We start from the raw sequence: 25,730 nt of genomic DNA on the forward strand, positions 1-25,730 counted from the left end.
TTCGTTTGCAGAGGCTGGAAGCCCTGGCGCGCCCATTCTCTCTCTCTCCCTCTATCTGTCTTTCTCTCTGTGTCTGTCACTCTCAAATAAATAAATAAATAAAAATTTAAAAAAATATTAAAAAATAATCACAACAATAAACCTAGCAAAAGCTCGATACATGATTATAAATGTCATGTTTTTCCTTTTTTGTCTATATTATGTTCATGTTCCCTAGAGAAAGAGGAGTGAAAAATAGAAATTGGCATCTTAACCTAAAACATTATACTCTAGAGAGTAATTTTTCTAATGGCCACAGTGGCATTCTTAAAAGTCTTGCAGTTTGAGAGCGTTGTCATTGGAATCAGGAGCTAAAAATATTGTACTGTGTCAGGCCACAGCAAGCAGCTAATACGTATTCCTGAAAGAAGGCCGGCCCAGGTCATTTCTGACTCGACCATGACTGCTCCAATGTAGTCTTCCAAGGTTAGCTGAGCACCTCCACCCTAGAGCCTCAGTCTGCCTTCTTCCACCAGCTTCATTTCACAAGTCACTGGACACATTTCTCAGCTTGCTTCTCCCTGAGTGCTTCCTGAAAGAAAAATCCATTGTCAGTGATCCCAGGACACAGGAACATTAACTGTTTTGTGGAGAAGACTTGCTGCCCTGGGGTGCCTGATACAGCTGTAATGATTAAAGCGGTGAGTATATTGGAGCCACGTGGCCAGTGACCAGTAACCCAAAATGCTGCCGGTGTTCTCAGTTGCTTCCTAATCTGCTAAGGTGTGAGCATCAGTGTTCACCATTCATGACCTCAACATACGTGCACTCACAGCAGTTTTAATTAAAATGCTACTCCAACTTTTGGAAGCTAGAATTTTTTTTCACCTGCTATTTAAGATAACCCTGCTGTGGTTTGAGTGTCAAGTGCTCCCATAGGTTCGTGTATCTGAACACTTTGTCTCCAGCTTGTGATGCCATTTGGGAAGGTTATGAAACCTTTGAGAGGTAGAGCCCTGATGTTTTATAAGCTGGCTCCGTTTCCTCTCATTCTGCTTCCTGATTGTGGATACAGTGTGACCAGCCGACCTCTTGCTCCTGCCTCCATGCCTTCGTGGTCATAGTGGGTTGTCTCCTTTGGAACAATGAGCTGAAATAAATGCTTTCCTTCCTGAAACAGCTTCTTGTTGGGTATTCTGTCCCAGCAACAAGTAAAGTGACTAATAGAGACATTTGGCACTAGAAGTGGGGTCACTGTTGTGATAAACATGACCACATGTTTTCAAGTCTTTGGAAGTGCTCTGTGGGAGCAAAGCTTAACGGGCCATTCTGGTGGGAGACTGGAAGGCCAGATGCAGAAAGAAATGCAGACATTGGAGGCTTTGCTCATAAGGTTTCAGAGGGAAACAATAACATTATGAGGGGCTGGGATAGAGGCAGTTAATGTTGTCAAGGAAACTAGCTGCACTCTGTCCATGTCCTGTGTCCCTGAATGACACTGAACACCAATGTAAAGGGCTGATTTGTTTAGAGGAGGGAACCTCAAGACAGGATGGCATCCAAACTACTAAAGAGACCAGCACCATTGAAGAGAACTCTATTAGACTACACTTAGACAACAGTAAAGGTGACCCAAGGGCAAAACCCTACCACCCGAGGCTCTACTTTGTGAAAATCCAAATTCACTTGAAAGAAGAAAGCCTAAAAATGAACAGTTTCCCTGCTCATACTTAGCTATCTAGGGATGTATCTCACCAAGGAATACAGAGGCTGCTAGAGCTGTGGTCCAAGGAAGCCAAGCTATCACTCAAGCTGTCAGTAAAACTTGGAAGGGCCATTCAGAGTCATGGTTTTGGAGGCATGAAAGGCGCAAGGTTGAGGGGAGCATGGAGTCTTTCTCCACCATTCCAGAGAGCTGATGAGGCCAGGCAATGTTTGGCCAGGTTGGATTTCCTGTCAGAAGGCCTGAGTAGCCACTGTGTGATGAAGTGATGAAGATGAACTCTAAGTTGCAATGGAGACCTCAAGATGTTGGAGATGCCAAAACCATGGACTGTCTGCCCAGAAAAGCTCCAGGCTCAGAATGGAGCTGGCCCAACAGAGAGGCTGCATGTGCTACAGACAGCAGACCCCTACATAACCAAGATAATTTCATCACGAGTCTTGGGTACCAGACGTGGAGCTACAGGACTGGGTATTTGCAGTCCTGCATTTCAGAGTTTGGTCCAGTCTTTCCTGGCTATACCCGTATTCATGTCTTTTGGAATAGGAGTATTTGCTGCACTCTATTGTATGTTGGAAGTATCTAATTTGCTTCCTTTTTTTTTTCTACAGGAGGGTCACAGCTAAGAGATTGCCTTGAGTCTCAGAAGAGACTTTGGACATTTTTTGTTGCTGTTGTTTTTTTTTGTTTTGTTTTGTTTTTCAAGGTAGGGTCTCACTCTGGTCCAGGCTGACCTGGAATTGACTATGTAGTCTCAGGGTGGCCTTTAACTCATGGTGATCCTCGTACCTCTGCCTCCAGAGCACTGGTATTAAAGGTGTGCACCACCACGTCCAGCTGAGACTAAACTTTTTTTGTTGTTGTTGCTGTTTTTGTTGTTTTTTGAGGTAGCGTCTAATTCTAGCCCAGGCTAACCTGGAATTCTGTATATAGTCTCAGGGTGGTCTCAAACTCATGGCAATCCTCCTACCTCTGCCTCTGAAGTGCTGGGATTAAAGGCAGGTGCCACCATGTCCAGTGACTTTGGACTTTTGAAAGGTGTTGGGATCATTAAAGACTGTGGACTTTTGAAGTTAGAAAAACATCTATATTGCATCATGAGATGACCATGAGCTTCAGTTGGTGGTGTTAGGTAAATTTGTAGAACCTTTAGAAAGTGGAGTCTTATTGAAGGAAATAGGCCACTGCAGACATGTCTCAAGGTTTTATAGCTCAGCCAAACTTCCTGTTACACTCAGCTTCCTAACTGTGGTTACAACGTAACAAGCTAGCTTTCCATTTCGGCCTCCGTGTCTTCATGGCCATGAGCTGTGAGCTGAAATAAACCCTTCCTTCCTTTAACTGCTTCTTGTTAGGTATTTGGTCACAAAAAAAAAAGTAAAGCAACTGGGATGGAGGGATAGCTTAGTTATAAGGCGTTTGCCTGCAAAGCTAAAGGACCCAGGTTCAATTCCCCAGGACTCACATTAGCCAGATGCACATGGGGGCATACATGTCTGGAGTTTGCTTGCAGTGGCATGTCCATTCTCTCTCTCTCTCTCTCTCTCTCTCTCTCTCTCTCTCTCTCTCTCTCTCTCTCTCTGTCAAATAAATAAATAAATACTTTTTATATAGATTTGGGGGAGGTATTTTCTTTTTTTAATTTTTTTGTTCATTTTTTATTTATTTATTTGAGAGCAACAGACACAGAGAGAAAGGCAGAGAGAAAGAGAGAGAGAGATTGAGAGAATGGGCACACCAGGGCCTCCAGCCACTGCAAATGAACTCCAGACACATGTGCCCCCTTGTGCATCTGGCTAACGTGGGTCCTGAGGAATTGAGCCTTGAACCAGGGTCCTTAGGCTTCACAGGCAAGCACTTAACTGCTAAGCCATCTCTCCAGCCCCAAAAATATTATTTTTAAAAAGTAAAGTAACTAATACAATCTATTATTCCACAGAGTAAGGAAGAAATTCAATTTATTACAGGATTGTGCTTAGTGGCAAGACCAGTATTACTTAACAAGATGTTAACTATTTAATTTCACTTTCCAAGACATAATTCCTCCAACATGTCTGGGGGAAAAAAAAGTCTCCTTGAGTCTTGTCTGGGTGTGAGGTGCACAGCATAAGATGGAACTGCAGCATGTGGAAGTGCTAGGGTAGCCAGGCGTGGTGGCACACACCTTTAATCCCAGCAATTGGGAGACAGAGAAAGGTGGATCGCCATGAGTTCGAGGCCACCCTGAGACTACATAGTGAATTCCAGGTCAGCCTGGGCTAGAGTGAAAGCCTACCTCAAAAAAAAAAAAAGGACGCACTAGGCTAAAGCAGGGAAGAAACACATTTAACCACACTGTTAGTCTCAGAAAGTTTCATTCAGTATGTGAGCAGTATGTGATCAGTGTGTGAACAGCCAGCATTCTAAGTCAGAGATGATGGCCCAACATTCTCTCCAGCCATGACTGTCCTGTCTCCACATCCCAGCCTTCTGTGTGCGTCCTCTCAGGACCCATGACTAGCTCTTCTTAAGGCAAACAAAGATGGGCTGCACCTGGCCTCTATGGACTAGCTTAACTTTACCTGTTCTGTCTCTTCTTCACAGGGCAACACAGTGTGCTGCGAGTCAGCTGAATGACCTGTGTTGGCAAGGAAATCAAGTCAGAAATAGCAAGAAGCAAGATGTCGAAGGAGGGAGACCTCATCTTTACTGTGTTGTTCTGGAGCCTTCCTTTTTCACTGTTGGAATTTCTGTGGAGCTGTAACCTATACAGACATCAAATGCCATAAAAAAAAAAAATCTTGATATCTAGTAGGGTTGAGGGATGTAGGTTTCTTATTATACCAAAATAGATGGTTAATCTTAATTGCCAAATTGATTAGATAGAGAAACATCTAGAAGATCAATAAATTACACCCTTGGGTGTGTCTGGTGGCATTTCCAGAGACATTAGGTCACAAAGGCTCTGATGCAACGAAGGGACATCCCAGCTTCATAGTGTTTGCCTACCAACTTCAGCCTCCTTGCATCTCCCCTTACAGCCGAAGTCATGTAGCTCCTCCCCACAGCACTCGGGACATCAGAGGCTCACAGACTAGAATTGGGGCGTGTGGCAGGTAAGCTGGTGTTGCAGCCAGGAGAGGAGCTACCCACATTCCACAGAAGCTACACCATTATCCAAGGACTTACTACTCTGGTGAGAGGAGCCCATGATTAAGTACCAGGTAGTTAAGTTTGGGGGCTTTGTTTTTAATTCGACCATATGGATTGGCGTCAAAAGTCAGGCCATGGGCGAGGTGGCAGATAACACCCAGATAACACGAGGTTGAAGTACAGGCTGACAGAAGGAGCTATGTGGATGCCAAGGGCTGACTTTGCTGCTAAGGGAGGCTTTGAGTGGCTCCAAGTCTGCCAGCCCTCATCAGGATCAGCTGGAGGCGAGAGGGCCTGACCCTGCCTGTCAGTCAACAATCAGTGAGGCGGACAGAGGAGCAAAGTTTAGGGAGATTTGGGTCTGGTTTATGTGCTGGTTCAAGTGAAGGAGAGAGAGAGGTGAAGAGAGTCAAGAACAGCATCCCCGCAGGAGCCGCACTCCCTGTGGCAGACCGCTGCAGATCTTACAAGCACCTGTCTGCTATTCAGCTGCTCAACGCTGGGGCTCTGCTCACACCCAGTAGGTTCTCTGACAAGTGAAATACAGAGCTCTGCACACCACTTATTTTCTGGACCCCTTGACTCACCTGCATTATATTTCCTTCTTGCCACAATCTTTTGCTTAAGAGATGATTGATCTAGTTACTCCTGAGCCAACTGAAAAGTGGACTAATGAGATGTTAACATTTTTACGAGGAGTAACTGGTGGCAAATGGCCAGAGGCAAGGACTTCTTTACAACACAAAGCCAAGTCCATATATGTCTGACAAAAACCATCTCCTGGGGCTCGGGAGATGGCTCAGTGGTTAAAGAGGCTGGCAAAGCTGGATATCCCGGGTGCCCACATAAAGCCAGAAGCGCAAAGCAGTGCTTGCATCTGGAGTTCATTTGCAGTGGCAAGAGGCCCTGGTGCTCCCATTCTCTCTCCCTGCCCGTGTGTGTGTGTGTGTGTGTGTGTGTGTGTGTGTGTGTGTGTGTGTGTGCGCGCGCACACACACAGACCCATGTTTTAAGAAACCACCTCCTTGGATCTCTGAGTCCATCACCTGCCCACAGTGGTCCTTGGAGCTGTCACGTTGTTCTCACTGTCTCCTCCATGTTGGACTCTGGCATGAGCACCATTTCCCTGGTCATACATAACAGCTCAGAGTCGGGCATATGACTCACTCGTGCCCCAGGCACCCAGCACTTCCTGTTATCCTCTCCTTCTAGCTCAGATGCTCCAACTCTTTCCAAGCTGGTCTACATAAACCTGATGTGGAACTTTTGCTAAGTGATAAGGGAGTCTTTGGGATCAGGAAAGGCATCATTCTAAGTGGTCCTGGGATGGAGGGAAGAGTTGAGACTTGGCCAAGACAAGAAGGAGTAAAATTCATAGTGAATGAAAGAAAGTAGAAACACAGAGAGTGCTCCTGACACTCTGTCCTCGTGGTTTTAGCAATGTGTCACGTACACTCAGTCCCACGTGGTTTAATGATACAGGATAATATGCCCCCCCTTGACATCTCAACCATTTACTATCTTATTTTTTGATTTTAAGCACTGAAGAGCATGCTGAGGCCTCTGTGGTCTTTTTGCCCTGTTCCTCTGAAATAGGCATCTGCAGAAGTCTTACCAAAGGTGGAAGTGTGGGCTGTTGGTATAAAAATGAAGAAACTGGCCAGGCATGGTGTCACACACCTTTAATTCAAGCTCTCAGCACTCAGGAAGCCAAGATAGGAGGGTCACTGTAAGTTCGAAGCCAGCTAGAAACTACATAGTGAATTCCAGGTCAGCCTGGGCTAGAGCAAGACCCTACTTCGGAAAAAAAAAAAAGTGAGGACACTGAAACTTAAGCAAGTCAGCACATGTAATCCTTTATCCTTTGAGAAATTATGGGTTATGAAATGTTTTGTATGTATTTGCTGTTTCCTTGCATTCATGTTAAACTATTTATTATGCATTCATTCCTAACTTCTCTGGTTTTTTGAGGGTCATAAATTTGGGGGACCCCTTCTGAACCAAAATATACTCATTCATAAATCACCATTATGATGTTTGGGGCTGGTAGACATTAGCTATTGTCTTCCATTCCACGCTCTCAACTTGGGTCTTCTCATTCTGAAAACAGCTTTGTAGCTCTTCTCAGTGGACACTATTAATGATTAGCACTTTTCTCACTGGACACTATGAATGGTGAAGTAACGCACATTGCTAGCGCTAACCCTGGGGCCGCTACTCGACACGTCCCTCTCTGCGCTGGAAAGCAAAAAAGGGAGGATTTCAAAATACATCCTCATGCACTTACTGTGCTCATAAATAGAGCGCTTTTACAACTTGACCTGATTTATTTCAAAGGGAAGTGGCTCAGACACTGCTATGCATCAGCCTCATGGTTTTAAATCCAGATAGCTCAATAAAGCCCTTAAGGTAGAAATGTTAAAAAATAAGGCTAAGTTTTCAAAGCCAGCAATTCATTCCTATTGTTCCTGAGGGGGGGAAATCAACTTATTGTCCTACAAACACTCCCCAATACTTATGGAGTCCACAGGACTTATTGATAAAGGCGCTTGTTTGCCATGTCAAGTTTGAATCCCTAGTACCCTGTACTGCCAGACACGTAAAGTGGTGCAAACATCTGCAGTTTGTTTGCAGTGGCAAAAGGCCCTGGTATGCCCATACTCATCATATTCTCTTTCTCTGATCCTGTCTCTCTTTCTCCCCCTTGCAAATAAATTTAACAATATTTTCAAATGAAACCTGTGCTCTTCAATGTACAGATGAGAAACATTAAACCCTTAATCTAATATCCAACAATTAGAAAATCAGGGATTCAGCATTTGAAACCGAGTCTGAGAACCAATGACCAAAAGTCTTAATCATGTTTACTGATGTACTTAAAATATATTTTGGGAATCTGGGGGCTTAGGTAATCACAAGTGTGTAAGTATGGTGATGACAATAGAAACCATGTGCTTGCCATATTAATTTCAGTGAATTCTTCTCTATATTCAAACGATAGGAGTATTTACATACTTATGAAATGCCAACTACTTTCCTGGGTTGTATAACAACTTTTTGCATATACCAAAGACAGTCAAAATGTTTTTGTCAACACAGCACAGCTCAAGAGACAAAACCAGTATATGTACAAGTTCATGGCATGTTACTCTTTATGTGGGACAGATAATTAAATCATGCATAACCCTCACATAAAATGTAAAATGCATATGCAATTCTCTGTTTGTAATGGTTTGAATGTAAACTGTCCCCCATGGGTTCATGTGTTTGAATACTTTTTTTTTTATTTTAAATTTTATTTATTTATTTGAGAGTGACAGACACAGAGAGAAAGACAGATAGAGGGAGAGAGAGAATGGGTGCGCCAGGGCTTCCAGCCTCTGCAAACGAACTCCAGACGCGTGCGCCCCCTTGTGCATCTGGCTAACGTGGGACCTGGGGAACCGAGCCTCGAACCAGGGTCCTTAGGCTTCACAGGCAAGCGCTTAACCGCTAAGCCATCTCTCCAGCCCGTGTTTGAATACTGAATCCCCAGTTGCTGCTGCTGTCTAAGAAGACTGTAAAACATTCAGAAGGTGGAGCTTTGCTGGAGGAAGTGTGGCACTGGGGGTGAGTCTTGATGTTTTAAAACCAACCCCCACTTCCTATTCTCTCTCTTTTGTGGAGACAATGTAGATGGATTTGGAACTTCAAACTAAAGAAAACTTATAATGCCATAAGCAGAGCTTAATTGGCTAATCTGGTGAGAGAAATACCAGAAGGCCAAGAGAAACATGACTGTGGGCAAAATAACTTTGTGTGTGTGATATACTGGCAATGAAACTGGCTGTATTCTGACCTGGCCCTGAGAACGTGAACAAACTTGAATTTGGAAGAATGACTGATATGCTTGACAGAGGAAATTTCAAGGCAAAATAGCATGGAATCTGTGGATTAGCTTCTCTTTCCTGTTCTTAATCAGAACCACAGTGAAAAAGCAAAATGCAGAACAGGAAGATATGAAAAATGTGACATTTTGTAGAGAAAGAAATTTCAGCAAGTTTAATATTCCCAAGCCCAGAAATCATAGCCTCTTCATCTGGAAGTGTGAAAGAGAATACCGCCATGAAAGATCAGCCAACTGAGATACAGGGAAAGATGCTCTCAGGGCAAGACTCGACCCGTCCAAGTTCAAGATAGGAAGAATGTGAACTCTTGAAATAAAACAGCTTGAGGGAAGAATGTGAAAAGAGAGCTCTGCCTTCCAGGGTCAGTAAACACACTGACAACTCCTTAGTGGAATGCTGGACCCCACAGACACTTCACGCCTGTGTCGTGACACCTAGCTCTGGAAATCAATTCTATTACTATCCAAATCCCCTGAAGTACGTGGTCAACACAGAGGGCCAGGACTTTAGCTAAGATGTAATACCCACTCACATGCCATATATTTCTTCTCAGAATCCTGGCTTAAAGGGAACTTAGCATGCGCTGCTAAATCTTGGGATAAAATGCAGAAGGGGGTGGAAAGATTATAAGAGTCACAAGGTACAAAAGAGTATCCAGAGGCATTGTCCCTCCCCCCAAGAATGACTGCTGCTCTCATAACTTATAACCCATAACCCCATGGTGAATGCCAGTAACCCCACTAAGGAAGACCCTCAGTGGGATGGGGATAGGGAGGAAGGGAATGGGGCCAACACATAATTTGTCCATACAACAGTTTCTAATCAATAAAAATAAATAAATGGAAACTAGGACTACATCTTGAGTTTACAATGTTTTGTAAGTAACCTTCACAGTCTGGCTAAAAGATGCCAGGACCTTAACTTTCTCTTGGTTTGTTATTTCTGGTACCAACCTTTTTCCTTGCCATGGGACAGTTCTTCATGTGTTTGCAAATACTCTGCCTTATGAGCTCATCATATCAATTCCAAGGTCTCATCTAGTCTTGCATATTGTCCAAATGGCAGGTGCCTTAATTTTCAGTGAAGATGACACATATGTCTTTGTGCATGGAAAACAAAGCAAGGCACCTCCTAATGGCAACATCTAAGCAGATACATACATGTATCCTGTCATGTGATTTTTTTAAAATTATTTCTGCACATAGTAACTGGGCCAGAAAGCATCATATCATAAGATGAAAGGACAAACTCTTCTCACTTTCAGAAGAGCAACTGTCGCAGTCACCTTCTCATTGCTGGGACAAAACACTAACCCGAAGCAGCTGACGGGAGGAAAGGGTTTGTGTCAGCTTCACAGGTTCCAGCAGAAGTGCCGTCATGGTGGAAGAAGCTGCTCGCTTCATCACACACCTGCCACAGCAGAGAGAATGGCAAGGATGAGCTGGATCCAAACACACCATGGGGCTGGACTCCTCAACCCCACCCCGGCCCTCACCCCCAGAAATTCACCCCCTCACCGAGACTCCACCCACTGGAGACCCAACAGGAAGCTGACACCTGAGGCTGTGGGGACGTTTACATTCAAACCACCACAGTAACATTCTATTTTCAATTAGGAGGAAATTTCACTTATGAATAAATCAATAATGTTCACTAAAAAGTCTTTACATAACAGTTAAATTCTGCATGCGTGTAAAAAGTCCAACATATCTTCTCATATAAAGGGACTTGAGGGCTGGAGAGATGGCTTAGTGGTTAAGCACTTGCCTATGAAGCCTAAGGACCCCAATTCGAGGCTCGATTCCCCAGGACCCTCGTTAGCCAGATGCACAAGGGGGCGCATGTGTCTGGAGTTGGCTTGCAGTGGCTGGAAGCCCTGGCATGCCCATTCTCTCTCTCTCTCTCTCTCTCTCTCTCTCTCTCTCTCTCTCTCTACCTCTCTCTCTCTCTCTCTCTCCCCTTCTCTCTCTCTGTCCCTCTCAAATAAATAAATAAAAATAAACAAATAAAGGGACTTTAAGGAATATCATTTGCATTTTTAAAATCCCAGGGGACATATTAACTGGCAATATCTGTTGATCTATCTGTCACCTCATGAAAATCACAAGATCTTTCTCAGTCCCCCTTAAAATACCAAAATAAAATCATATTAGAACAACCAGAGTACTAATTATTACAATATGCCATTTAATGGTGATGACACAGATGAATTACTTGATCACAAGGTGTTTTTTTTTCCTGAGACATAAATGTCTTCCTGTCAATATTGAAAGTGTCATATAAGTGTGAGCATGTATTAGCAGCATATTTTAGTCATAAAAACTTATCCAAAATTATAACACTTTCTATCAAAAGTTTATTAATAACTACCTGAGGGAGCTCATGTAATCAGATTCCGTTCTTAAACATGGAATTTGATGTTTGGGCAGCATTTCATGCTAGGAGTCACAGTCAACATGTGAAAGCTCAACTTCCACCACACTGCACATCAAGGGCTCCAAGGAGCTACTCTCACCCAGGTTCCCTCAAATTGCCTGGCTGCTGATTTTAAAAAGAGGCAACTATGGGCTGTAGAGGTGATCAGCAGTTTTGCTTGCAAAACCTGATGGCCTGGGTTCCCAGTATACACATAAAGACAGACACACAAAATGGCATAGCAGTCTAGTGTTTGTTTGTAGTTGCTCATTCTCGCTCTCCCTCTCCCTCTCCATTCCCCCCCACCACCACCAACAACAACCCAGCAGTGAATTCGTTTTTCAAAATCCCTCATCTGGAGCTTTCAGGTAAAGAGCATCTCCCTGTAGAGCAGTAGTGGTCATTTTCTTTCATTTTGATCCTGTGAACTGTGTTTGGTGTTGCTGTCTGGCTGGTGGTGGGTTTCCCTCTGCTTGGATCTGTGAAAGGAGCCAGCCTCTTCCACCATTATGGAATTTCCCCCCTGGATCTGTAGCTTCAAATAGATCATTTCCAGCCCTAAATTACCAGGTTTGGATGTTCATCCCAGCAACGTGAAGCTGACTACAGCAGACTCCATGATAGGTGGTTTACTTGCTAGTGCCTAATGTTTTTGGCCTCAAGGTTAGCAGGGGGAAGATGGCGACTCACTGGCTGTGGAGCTTGATGGGAGAATTCAAGTGGAGCACACAGAGACTTTAACAAAACTAGCCTCTCCAACATAGTTGATGCACTACAGCTACTGCATAAAAGGCATCATTAGTTGTTTTTATTCATTCTTCCTGGATTCTTCTGGAACAGATGCCTCTCCCATGACCTACAAGAGTTACCAAGAAATATCAATTCCGTTTTCAATCAGTAAGGTAAACTGCATGAGGAGGAAGTGGGCCCTTCACACATCAGATGACCTAAAAAAAAAAAAAATGACTGTGTGAGTAGAAATAACTTATGCTTGGGTAAATCAATAATAACATTTGGACTCTGCATGTGAATATGATATGGGAATGGAATTGGTTTGAAAGCTGAAATATAAATTGTAAGTTTTCAGATTGCATTTGTGATCTGGGAATTTGATGGTGTCTCACGAGCTTGAGAGCATGGGAGCCTGTGTCAGCTCTTGGATGGGCAACAACTCTGGAGTTAGGAGGCCAGACGGGTCAGCAGACATGCAAAACTTCGACTGAGTCAGAAGCCTCTGCACCCCTGTCTTATGGAGTCAATGCATGAAACCCATAGCCCAAAGGATAAGTAGGGTTCAGAAAGATTGTATTAGATCATAGATAGAATATAAGAAAAGAAAAGAAGGCAGAACTCTTACCCGAGGAAGGAAGAGATGGTTTGAGAAAACCACTGCTAGATTCAAGTTGGGTTTTTTTGTGACTATTATTAGTTATGTACACAGTGTGTATAAAGTCATGTCAGTACCATTGTTAGCCTCCTCCCTGTCCTCCCCCCTCTGCAAGGTCCCTTCTCATTGGGGATTGTGGGTAGTGCATTGTAGAGGGAGCCATCAGTTATGGGAAAGAAGCAATGTCTTTGTGCATAATGTCCCAATGTGTGACTCTAACAATCTTTCCGACCCCACTTCCACAAATTTCCCTCGTGTTGGGTTCATTTTAGGTCTACTTCAGTGATGAGGTGTTGGGAGCCTCTGGATCTCTGGATCTCTGGTTTGGTAGGAGGTGAGTGTTCTCTGTGTCTATCTCCTTCACCCTTGTGCTGATACCAGGTTTGCCAAGAAAGCAGCACTCTTACTCATTTCCCAAATTACTCTTAGTTTCAGTTGGGACCCTGTTGAGGTGCAATGGGCTGATTCTTTCCTCAGGATCTACATCCATCTGGAAAAGAGAAGCAAATTCCCCAATGGAGAGTTAAGTCAGCACCAGATAAATGGGATAACTATTGTTCAGGTTGAGGATTTTTTTTTTAAATTTTTTATTTATTTATTTGAGAGCGACAGACACAGAGAGAAAGACAGATAGAGGGAGAGAGAGAGAATGGGCGCGCCAGGGCTTCCAGCCTCTGCAAACGAACTCCAGACGCGTGCGCCCCCTTGTGCATCTGGCTAACGTGGGACCTGGGGAACCGAGCCTCGAACCGGGGTCCTTAGGCTTCACAGGCAAGCGCTTAACCGCCAAGCCATCTCTCCAGCCCGAGGATTTTTTTAAGAGCAATTTATTTTTATATTCTTAATATATATATTATTGTATTATTAGATATGGACATATTTTGTATGTAAGCATTACATGTTGGTACTATCCTTTCCCTCCCCACTGCCCCTTTTCTGAAGAGGCCCTCCTTACTGGGGACGCAGGTCAACCCCATGGGGACTGTGGGTCGTGCATTATGGAGCAGCAGTCAGTTATGGGGGAGAGGCAATGTCTGTGCAAAATGAATGATTCTGCTTTCCATTGTCAAGCTCCTGCAAACCTTAGACCATAAAAGTGTCTAAACCCTTTTAATTCTCTCTAAATTAATAATGGTCATCCCATTTAACTGGCGCTGACTTCACTCTCCATTGGAGATTCTGCTTGTCTTTTTCAGATAGGAACTGGACCTGAGGAGATAAACGACCCAGCACACTCCACCCCAACCCCAGCTGAAACCTCAGAGAAATTGGGGAAATGAGCAAGAATGCTGTTCTCTGCTCTGTTGGTTAAGCTGATATCAGCACAAGGATGATGGAGAAAGACACTGAGGACACTCAACACCTACCAAACCAGACATCTAGATGCCCCTAAGTGCCCATCACTGAAGTAGATGTAAAATGCTCCCAGCATGGCTTAGGGAATCTTGTGGAAGAGGGAGCAGAAAGATTGTTAGAGCCACAGGTTGGGGCATTTTGCACAGATTGTGTGTTTTGTTTTGTTTTTGTTTGTTTGTTTGTTTGTTTTTAATATGAGTGTCCTGGATGGGTGGCTGGTGTAGTGAGTCTAGTCCTGATGTCAGGTATCTGGAGTCAGGAATTCTAGAAAGGAAAATCTTCCCCAAAATATTAATTAATTCTCTAGAAATGCTCTTCTTGAAAGAGGATGCAAGAACTCTAAGAGGGTACAGATAAGAAATGGCCAGGCTCTTCTGATGTTTCTGACCTGAGGAGAAGTGTAATAACCTAGATTTTCCACAACAGGCCCAAGGACAATTCTCATGTTTAGTCAAACATAAAGCTATTCATTTTGGGGCCCTGTCACCCATAAACTGTCTCCATCTCCCTCTGAAGAAATAATCTGAACTGACATTAGGGAATTGGGGCAATGACTGACATGGCTTCTTCAAGATAAGTGGTGTTGTACGGTGTGGCAGTTGGAATACTTCTCTAATGGGTTGATCTAAGGGTCCCTGAAAGTGCATTGGTATAGTGCAGGAAGACAGTCCTGGAAGAAAATGTGGGGAGAAAGAATAAAATAAGAAGAGTCAAGAGGAGATGGGCACTGAATAAATTGAGGCTCTTTATGTTTCCCATTTTTGTAAACTTTCAGATGTCAGAGGATGATGAAGGAATCCAAGAATTAGATCATCACAGGGGCATCTGAGGTGTGGGCTGACGGTAGATGAGAGGAGAGGAGATCAAAACAACAAGTTGAACAAACAAGGTCCTGAAATTAACAGAATTACTATTACCAGAAATAAGAGGCAAAATCCTCCCTCACCACAAAGATCCAGAAATCCATTTTTAAAGGTGTTCACTGTGATAGTTTGAATGGATGCCCCCTAATCAATTCAAGAATTTTATTCAGGCCCATAACTTGGTGTCACTGGGTGGGTCCTCGGTTGCAGCCCTGAGGTGTGGGGGTGGATTTGGAATTCCTGTCTAAAGATATGCAAAGCTCCTGAGCTTTGTCTAAGTTCCTAAGTGACTTACTTGCTTATGGTGCTGGCATGACTGTGGCTTTCCTGTCTCTGCTTGGACCTGTGAAAATGGGCCAGCTTCTTCTGCCATTATAGAACTTGACAATGACACAGGTGTCATTGAGTCATCACGGACACATCTATCTAAAGTAACACTATGTTGTGCAATTGCCACTCTTATCATTTGACCTTTGGAATTAAGAAGGGAAATATTCTAGGCTATGCCACCCAAAGTATTTAAGGCATACTTTATTTTCTGAGTGTTTAAGAACAAGTAGATATCTAAAATCTAACTCTGTACATTTTTTAATCAGTTATAGCCCTTTGGGAGAGACTTTTAGTGACCTGGAAGAATATCTGTGGCTCTCTAAGCATTTGTGCTATGGACTGGGATGAATCAGGGCTGTGCTGGCCACATGACTTCCCTCAGAAGTATTGGAGATATTTTGCTCTGTTCTGACTCCCTTTCTGCAGACTACATTGTTTAGAGTCCAACCTTTGGCCCTTTCTGATCTCTTTGATCAAGAGAATGGATGACTGACCAGAGCTGTAACATCTTCTAGAAGCGTCCTGTCATTCTGTGGACCTCTTTGATTTGGGGGCTCAGGACCAAAATATAGGCTCCTCTTTTAGCCCCAATGTCCTCATTGGTTTGAGCTGTTATATCTGGTTGTTAGGCACCCAGGAGAAAAATGGAAATAGAGAGTATATCTGCACCTTCTGTCTTGAGCAAAGCAGATCTAGTGAAAGGATAATATAAAACCTAACACCTCATAATAGGAGGAAAAGATGATGATATCAAAATAAAAGAGAGACTAACTGGGAGAGGGAGGAGATATGATGGAGAATGGATGTGTGAAGGGGAAAGTGGGGGAGAAGAGGGAATTATCATGGTTTATTGTCTATAATTACGGAAGTTGTCAATAAAAAAAAGCCTTAACATTATTTTGTAATATCTAACTTAATATGTCTGGTGACAACATAATTTTCTAAAAATAGAAAACATACTATTTTCTAAAAAAAGAAAACATATATTATCATCTATTGTAAGTACAGACAAAACATCTGCCTTGGAGACCATTTTTAATCAACAAATTTTAAAAACCTAGAAATGCTTCTTGTTAAGAAAACAAATCACAATAAAGTCTTGGCATTTATGGTTTAAGACCTTTTTCTTTCTTTAATATTTTTATTTATTTATTTATTTGAGACACAGAGAGAGAATGGCACGCTAGTGCCTCCAGCCACTGCAAACAAACTCCAGACACACTCACCACCTTGTGCATGTGGCTTACATGGGTCCTGGGGAATCCATCCTGGATCCTTTGGCTTTGCAAGCAAGCCCCTTAACTGCTAAACCATCCCTCCAGCCCAACCTTTTTCTTTATTTTATTTTATTTTTATTGTTTATTTGAGACAGAGAAAAAGGTAGAGAGAGAATGAGCAAGAATGGGTACTTCAGCTGCTACAAATGAACTCCAGATGCATGTGCCACCTTGTGCATCTGGCTTACATGGATACTGGGGATTCAAACCTGGGCCCTTGGGCTTTGCAGGCAACCACCTTAACTGCTAAGCCATCTGTCCAGTCCCAGACTTTTAATATTGATGAGTTTCAGGTAAGAGCAGCTTTTTTATTCCTGTCTGGAGCCATCCTTTGGGTTGTAATGTCAGTTTCTGTGAAAGTTCTCATTCTTTTCTTTTTCCTTAAGCATGGAGGGCCAAGGTGGCATATTGAGAATCAGTGTAAATATTAATACTCTGATTTTTGATTAGTTCTAATGTTCTGGTGAGAGCCACTGGTTGTCAGGTAAGCATTACTGTATGGGGGGAAGGGCATGCACCTCCGCTCTGCAGGGAACTTTTAGAAGGGCTTCCTGTTATCTCAGGGGCAATGGTCAGTTAGCCAGAAATACGTCTTGGAGAATAAGAGGCCTAACTGAGCACTTTCAGTCAGATCATTCCCCAAAGTTAATTTGGCAGCATCAGGAATTAAAAGGGTCATCATTGCTTCTTGAGCGACTCGTTACTGCTATGTTGTAGGATCTCAGGGAGTGAACAGGAAATAATAGGCCTCATCTACTCTCCACCTAAAATCCCAGTCTTCCCTGACAAACCTGACCTCAGACACTTTACAGTGTCTCGGCAAAATTGAGCCCTTCACATTAAAGCCTTAGAGCCCTGTGGTGGCTTGAGTGTGGTAGTTGGAATGTATGGCCCCATAGACTCAGGGGTTTTATTAAAATTGAGCTTGCAACTTCAGTCCCTAGCAAGCAGATCCCTGCTGGGGGGTGTCACTGGGTGAAGCTCTTGGCATCAATCTGTACAATGAGTTTGGGGACAGATCTGAGTCCAGCCCCACTGGGTGTGTTCAAAGCAGTTTGATCTCTGGCTGTTCGTGCTTGCTGGTGTTGGTGTTTTGCTTGCCGCTGTGGTCCCTCTCTGCTTGGATCTATAGAAGAAAGCGGCTTCTTACACTATGGATGGAGTTTCCCCTGGATTCTGTATAAGCTGTGTCTGGCTGGGCATTTGTCCCACCAACTAGAAACTGATGGCAACAGGAATTAATACGGTGGTTTGACTCGGATATTCTCCCATTAACTTATGTCTTCTGAATGCTTGGTCTCCATCTGATGGAACTTTGGGAATTTGAACTTTCTGGAAGGTGTGTTGCTGGAGGCAGGCTTATGGGTATTGTACCCAGCTTCCCCTTGCCAGTGTTTGGCACACTCCTCTACGGCTATTGTCCACCTGATGCTGGACAGGATGGGATGTCCAGCCTCTGCTCATGCCATGTTTTCCCCTTCATGGAGCTTCCCCTTGAGTCTGTAAACCAAAATAAAACCTTTCCACCCACAAGCTGCTCTTGGTCATGCTTTGTGCCAGCAACCAAACCCTAACTGCAACGGTTTCTATTTGAGAGGAACTCGAGAAGCCCAAGTACCTAACCTATAGCTTTGGATCATTTCTGGATGGTCTCAGAGAGAGAAAAAAAGTTGGACATAGAAGACCTAAGACACTTTTTTTCTTCTATAAATCAGGTCTATCCAGGTTTCCTTATCTCCCAGGTCTGTTATTGAGGTAAAGAAAACCAGGGTGATGCCCTCCACAGCGCCATCATATGTAGGGACAGTGGGTCAGCCCTTGTCTGAACTTGCTGCTGGGATCTGTCCCACAGCAGGGCAATCCCAACTCAAGCAGAATTTCCATTTCACCTTGACTCAGGTTGGGGCTCCTGTAGGAACCAGTCCCCTAAAATCACCAAATCTCTTTTCACTGATCACTGCAGGGCTACTTTTTAACCAAGGCATGAAGTTCTGCAGAGCACAAATGTAAACTATATATTGTGACAAGCTCAGCCAACTTTTTAATTTTTTTAATATTTTACTTTTATTTATTTATTTGAGAGAGACAACAACCACAAGTGCGCAGGCGCTCGGCCGCGCTGGGGGCTGTCTTAGGAGCCGAGCTGGACCGCGCACATGCCCGCCTCCGCCCTCCACGCCGGAAGCGTCCACTCGCCTTCCACCAGCAAGGCGACGTCCTCCCAGGACCGTCAGCTGATGGGCCACCATCGCTAGGCTGTACCCAGGGAACCGGGAACAGCCAGGTGCCTCGGAGCAAATATGCCGAGCTGCTAGCCATCATTGAAGAACCGGGAAAGGAGATCAGACCCACATTTGCAGAGAGCAAGAGCGCCGCGGAGCGGCTCAAACGAGGCATCATCCATGCCCGAGGGCTGGTTCGGGAGTGCTTGGCTGAGACAGAACGCAATGCCAGATCCCAGTCTCATTAGATCTGAAGGTCCTGTCTTTCTACAAGATGGGAGGTTACAGTTCATCTCTCCTGTTGAGACTAAACTCTTTGTTTTCAAAATGTTAAGTTTAGTTTTTTCTACCATGGTTCACTAAGCTCTATACCTACACCCTCAAAGATTGGGAAAAGGTTTGGCAGTAAAGTTTGCATTTTAAGTCATTACGATGACCCAAGTTTTTTTTTTTAATTTTATTATTTTTAGCATTGAATTAAAGATGCATGTGGCATTACCTTACAGCAAACTGTCCTAAAGCCAGTGTCTCCCTTTAGCCTTCTTTTGAACACATTTGCATCACCTGAATTGGTCTGCTTCTTTTCATAAGCTTGTCTGACTCTGAGGATTTGCAGTGCACACTGATAGCGTGCTTCACTCCTAGCTGGCTCACTTGCCACACCGTAGATCCCGCTCAACAGAGCTTTGCTTAAGCATTTGCATGACTGAGTGCTTTGAAGTCAATCTTAAAGATGCACAAGTTATAAATACAAAGAAAGAGCAATCTACCAAACCTAACATGTACCCTGAACATTTTCATACTAAAAGTGTAGATTTCAGTTCTATGTTTATTGTAAGTTGATCAAAACATCTGGAAGAAAGTGACTAAAATTGTTTGCATCTTTGTATGTATTTATTGCTTGATGTAATAAAGCTTATTTTCATTAACAAAAAAAAAAAGAAAGAAATAGGCAGGTAGAGAGAAGCGATAATGGGTGGTCCAGGGTCTTCAGCCTCTGCAAACGAACTCCAGATGTGTGCGCCCCCATGTGCATCTGGCTTATGTGGGTCCTGGGGAGTCAAACCTGGGTCCTTTGGCTTTGCAGGCAAGCACCTTAACCCCTACACCATCCCTCCAACCCTCAGCCAATGTTTTACAAAGAATACTCACATTTTGACATTGGCTTTACAAGTGTGCTTAAGGAGAAAACATAAAGCTTGACACATGTTTTCCACATAAATTTACCAAATCTACCATCTACCACCTTCCAAGTTTTAAATGTGCCCATTTCCGAAGCTGAAGAGATGCAAAGAAGACAGAAGATTGGGTGATGGAACAGATTGTGTCTCCTGCCATGGGGAAGGCAGGAAGCAGAACACTTACCCTCTTGTTTCTCATCCAATGTGCCAACATACGATACGGGAATTTGGGGGTGTCTTGAGACCTTGAGAGTATCAAAGCCTTACCTCAGCTCTTGGGTGGGCAGTAACTCAAGAGCACTGGAAAGCCCAATGGTCATGCAAAATTTCACTGAGTCAGATGCCTTTGCGCTCTTGTCTTATGGATTTCAAGGCATGAAATCCACAGGCCAGAAGATAAGGTTTGAAAAGATTTTATTGCATTATAGGTAGAACTTAGGAACAAAGTTCTTGCCTAGGGAGAGAGAAGGGGGTTGAAAAACATAAAAGATTTATACGATATAAAGAGAAACCAGAGTACGAAGAAAGGATTTTAGAAGCCCACTTAAAACTTCAGGTTGATGTTTTCTATGTGAACCCCTGGGATGGATCTAGTCAGTCTAGTCCTGATGTCAGGTATCTGGGGTCAGGATTTCTGGAACAGAGCAATTTTCCCTGAAATTTTAATTCTCTAAGAAAGGCCTTCTCAGAAGGGGATAAAATGACTCACTAAGGGGGCAAGAATGAGGAGAGCCCCAACCCTTCTGATGTTTGTGACCTGCAGTAAAGTGATCTAGATTTTACCCTACAGGCCCAACAACAATTCCCACACTTGGTGAGGGAGAAAGATATTCACTTCAGGGCCCTGTAACCCCTAAACTTCTCAATTGCACCTATTATTTTAAGTTATAATAAATTTTAATTGCTATTTTGGCTAAAGACCAAGAATGATGCATTGGTAATATTCAACTTCACTGGTGCATGATTAAAGAGAATCTAGATATCAACTGTTAAACATACTAATTTTAAAAAGAGCATGGATTTACATTAAGGATTTTTGCAAGTCAGACATGGTGGTACATGCCTTTAATTCCAGCACTCAGGAGGCAGAGGTAGGAGTGTCATGAGTTCAAGGCCACCCTGAAATTATGTACTGAATTCCGGGTAAGCCTGGGCTACAGTGGGACCTACCTTGAAAGAAAAAAAAAAGAATTTTTGCATATTATAGAGATAGACTACATTGTTATTCAACCACTGCAAATATATTAAAGTAAATGTCATTCACTAAAAATCACATTATAAATACATCACTACAACTAACAACAACAGAAATCAGTGATAAGTCAAAAGCATAATTTCAGGGCTGAAGAAATTGCTCAGAGGTTAAGGTGCTTGCCTACAAATCCTAACAACCCTGGTTTAATTCCTCAGTACCCATGTAAAACCAAATACACAAGGTGGCACATGCATCTGGAGTTCATTTGCAAAGGGCTAGAGGCCCTGGCATGTCCATTCCTTCTCTCTCTCTCTCTCTCTCCCTCTCTCTCTCTCTCTCTCTCTCTCTCTCTCTCTCTCTCTCTCTCTTTCTCTCTCTCTCTGCAAATAGGTTTTTTTTTAAAGCTTAATTTCAACTGCTAGGTTACTAGTTATAATTTTTTGTGTGGTAGATACATGTTTGATCTGGCAGTGAGGTTATTAGTTGATGGTACACCACAATTATCAGAAGGCACTTGAAGAGGAGGAGTTTGAATCCAGTGATGGGTAGTTGGGACAATGTTTGACATCTGATTTCTCTTTCTTTGGGCTGTCTTAATGAGTCAAAAAGGAATTTATTTATTAAGTTACTTATTTTCTTTGAGATTCTCAAGCCATAAACATTTATTTGACATGTAGGTAAAGCAGGAAAGGGGACTTGGAATAAAGATTATTGCTTCTTTTTCACAGAGCATATAAGTCTTCAAAGTGTTTACAAGTATAAGTTTGGGGCTAAAGAAATGGCTTAGTGGTTAAGACATTTACTGGCAAAGTCAACGGACACAGGTTTAATTCCCCAGTACCTACATAAAGCCAGATGCACAAGGTGGTGCATGCATCTGGAGTTTGTTTGCAGTGGCTGGAGGCCCTAGCGTGCCCATTCTCTCTATATATAGCTTTCCCTCTCTATCTCTCAAATAAAGAAATAAAATATTTTTAAAACTTCATAAAAATATATGCTTGATTAGCACTGAAGCATCAAAACCTTCCCCATATATATGAATATAAACGTACACTGTACACTGATGTATAGTGTTAGCCTAACTTCACTCTGACAACTTGACAGCTACCTATTCCCAGATGTGTGCAAGGTTATAAAAACTATCTGCACTGTGTCATGTTCCAGGACCTCTAGCACCCAAGTGGTTCAAAGAAAATCAATCCTTTTATAAAAAACATCAGTAATATATTCTGAATTTCTGTTAAGATTAAAAAATGAGTGATATGGTAGATCACCCAATATATCATACTGGGTCCTGTAAATTTTTAATCTAAACTATTTTTATACATGGAAGGCTATATAACTTTAAGCAGAACTTTGGCAATCCTGATTGTAAAATGTTCCTTTGAAAATATGAGAACTTAGTGGAGGGAAGTTCTTTGAGAGTGCCTTCCAACCTAGAATAATTTTGCATCGTTTTCTCCCAAGAGCCCAGTCACCTTGTATATAACGCATATTGAGAGCAGAGTCCCCAGGTGCTACAGCTGCCACTCCCTCCACAGGGCTTCCAGAGGGAGGTCCTCCAGACCCCAGGCTGCTTTGGCTTTTTCTACACCTTTATAGCAGCATCCAATCTTGGGCATCTTGCAGTCATGGCTGATATAAACAATTTGCACTTTGCCGGGCATGGTGGTGCATGCCTTTAATCCCAGTACCCAGGAGGCAGAGGTAGGAGGATCACCATGAGTTCAAGGCCACCCTGACACTACATAGTTAATCCAAGTAGGCCTGGACCAGAGTGAGACCCTACCTCGAGAAAAAAAACAAACAAACAAACAGAATTTTCACTTCCCTGGGAAAGCATACCCATTCAAACTGCAACATCCTCATCTTTTGGTTGGATGAGCCTTGGTCCCGGTGGATAAGAGTGACAGCTAGAAGACCCAAAAGTGGAAAGAGTTCTCCAGAGTGACGTACATTTCTCTCTGTGTAGCTAACTTCAGTAGCTGTGGATTGGACATAAAAGTAAATAAATAGCAGGAATAAAAAAAGAATTCCATTAAGTGGACACAGTTTTGGGTAGCCTTTGCCTTTTGCTAAAATTAGTGCTAACAGGATCCCACTCAAATTATGAACACAACATGAACTAACAACCCTCTATAGTAGAAAATAAACACCATTCAGAGTAGTGTGTACCTCATTTGAAGGCTTATGTGTATTGAAATAACTATTTTCATGTTTATCAGTCATGAAGAAACAAAGCAATGCAAGTTGATTGCATGTAGATTTCATATTTCGTCATGGCAAAAAGTTATTAAATAATCTTATTTAAGAAACGTGGGGGAGAGTTACATACATAACAACTGTATCACCTATGTTTACAGTTTGAGGCTGTCCTTTCAAAGGCATACATGGGTCAACGAACAAATCACTATCTGGTTCCTTCCAGCTTAGGTGGTAAGGTGTACTCTTTCTTGCAGAAGAAATCTCAGAGGTACCTTTAATGCACAAATAATGCCAAGTAATGAGCTTCTGTAAACTCAGACAACTAGTTTTTCATTGATACACCATTGACTTTCTGTAAAAATATGAAGCTTTTCATTTCCGTTGGTCCTGAGCCTCTGAGGAAATGCATATAAAGTGACAACAGTCATAAAATGACAACCTCTGCCCCAGTGCTCCTAAAATAATGAGATTCTGGGCTGGAGAGATGGCTTAGCGGTTAAGTGCTTGCCTGTGAAGCTTAAGGACCCCAGTTCGAGGCTCAGTTTCCCAGGACCCACATTAGCCAGATGCACAAGGGGGCACACGCGTCTGGAGTTCGTTTGCAGTGGCTGGAGGCCCTGGCGCGCCCATCCTCTCTCTATATATATATCTGCCTCTTTCTCTCTCTGTCTGTTGCTCTCAAATAAATAAGTAAAAAATAAACAAAAAAATTTTTTAAAAAAATAATGAGATTCTGAGAGTCAAGAACAGAGACAGGTACACTACCCACAGAAGACTGATGCATGGTCAACTCCCCCAGCAGGCAGTGGAAATTCAAAAGTCTCTCCAGGGATGGTGGGAAGAAAGTATTTGTGATGATAGTAATTTATATTAACAGTGTATCCTTGGAAAACGAAAACTATTCATCATTTCTCTGTGGTTATACATCACAAACAGAACTAAATTTACAAAGGTAGTATTTTGGAAACTTATTATCAAAGCCCAAAAAGCAAGTCGTTAAATAATTTTGTACATGATTCATAGGAACAACTCAGTAAAATGAGAGAAGGGAAATAAACATAGCAGGAGGAACTAACCCCAAAGGCAAATGTAATTCCTTTAATAATGTGCTTAATGAGTGTGTTTGTGAGCTTATTTTCTCTTTCTTTGGCTACCAGCTATCGTCCAGAAACACTACTGGAATAACTGAGAAAGGTTTAACACGGACCTTTACTAGCTGGGAAAAGGCAGCTCCTCTGAGTAAAGAACACTTGAGGGCAGAAGCTTGTGAGCCTCCCCTCCTCCATCCACCAGGGCACTGTCAGTAGCTCCCTTACCACTACTATAGACCTTGGAATCACAGCATTGCTCTGCTCCAGACGCACTGCAGCTACAGGGCCACAGTGTTCTTTACCTCCCGATGGCATCATGTTGTGCCTGGAGGGAAAATGCCATACAACAAAGAGATGCACCAATGGAACCGAGTAGGGATCCAGAACTTCACCCACAGTGTTTTAGCCATCTAATCTTTAACAAATGTGCCTGTGGCCATTTGAATGTGTGCCCCCCATAGACTCAGGTAAAACACCTAGAGCTTATAGCTGGGGTCTCCAGCCACCTGGCTGGAGCAGGTGTCACTAGGGGAGGATCCTGGGGCCTAGCCCTAAGATGTGCTTGGGATGGACCTACAAAAGGTATGCAGAGAGATTTGAGCTCTGCCTGAGCCCTGATTGCTGTTGGTTGGTGTTTGCTGCTTTGTGGTGCATTCTGGTGTTTTGTTTACTGTGGGTTTTCTCTCTGCTTAAATCTGTGAAAGGGAGCCAGCTTTTTTTGACATCTGTGAAACTGGATCTGTAAGCCTGAAATTAATCCCTTCCTCCTATAAACTGTGCCTGGTTTAAGTATTCATCCCAGCAACACCATCTACAACAGCACCAAAAATATTCAGTAGAAAAAAAAAAAAAAAAACCAGCTTATTCAACAACTGGTGCTGGCAAAACTGGATATCCACCTGCAGAGGAATGGAATTAGATCTATACCATTCTCTCCGTTTAAATAGCAAGTCAAAATGGATCAAAGCTGGGTGTGATGGCACATGCCTTTAATCCCAGAACTCAAGAGGCAGAGGTAGGAGGATTACCATGAGTTCAAGGTCACCCTGAGACTACATAGTAAATTCCAGGTCAACCTGGGTTAGAGTGAGACCCTACGTCAAACCCCTTCTACCCAAAAATGGATCAAGGACTTCAATCTAAAATCAGAAACTGAAAGTTCTAGAAGAAAAAGTAAGGCACACACTCCAGAATAGGCAAGAAATGTCTGAACAGAAGTCCACTACCACAGGAAATAGCTGCAAGTATCAAGAAATATGACTATATGAAATTCAAAAGTTTCTGCACAGCAAAAGAAACCATCGCCACAGTGAACGGATAGCCTACAGATTGGTAGGAAATCTCTGCCACCTATACCTCAGAAAGTTAGCTAATAAACCAGAGTTTACAAAGAACTGCAAAAATTAAACATCAAAAAAATTAATTTGCCAATCACCAAGTATGCTCATGAAATGAACGGTTCACCAAAGAAGAAAAGCAAATGACCA

The 25,730-nt window shown here is 42.9% G+C and overlaps 1 pseudogene; it reads left to right on the forward strand.

Annotated features, from left to right (window-relative positions):
* Positions 1-18,873, forward strand: part of LOC101614886 — a 46,368-nt pseudogene extending 27,495 nt beyond the window's left edge.
* The last annotated feature ends 6,857 nt before the right edge of the window (positions 18,874-25,730 follow it).

Source organism: Jaculus jaculus, chromosome 16 (assembly GCF_020740685.1).
Source record: "Jaculus jaculus isolate mJacJac1 chromosome 16, mJacJac1.mat.Y.cur, whole genome shotgun sequence".
NCBI lineage: Eukaryota > Metazoa > Chordata > Mammalia > Rodentia > Dipodidae > Jaculus > Jaculus jaculus.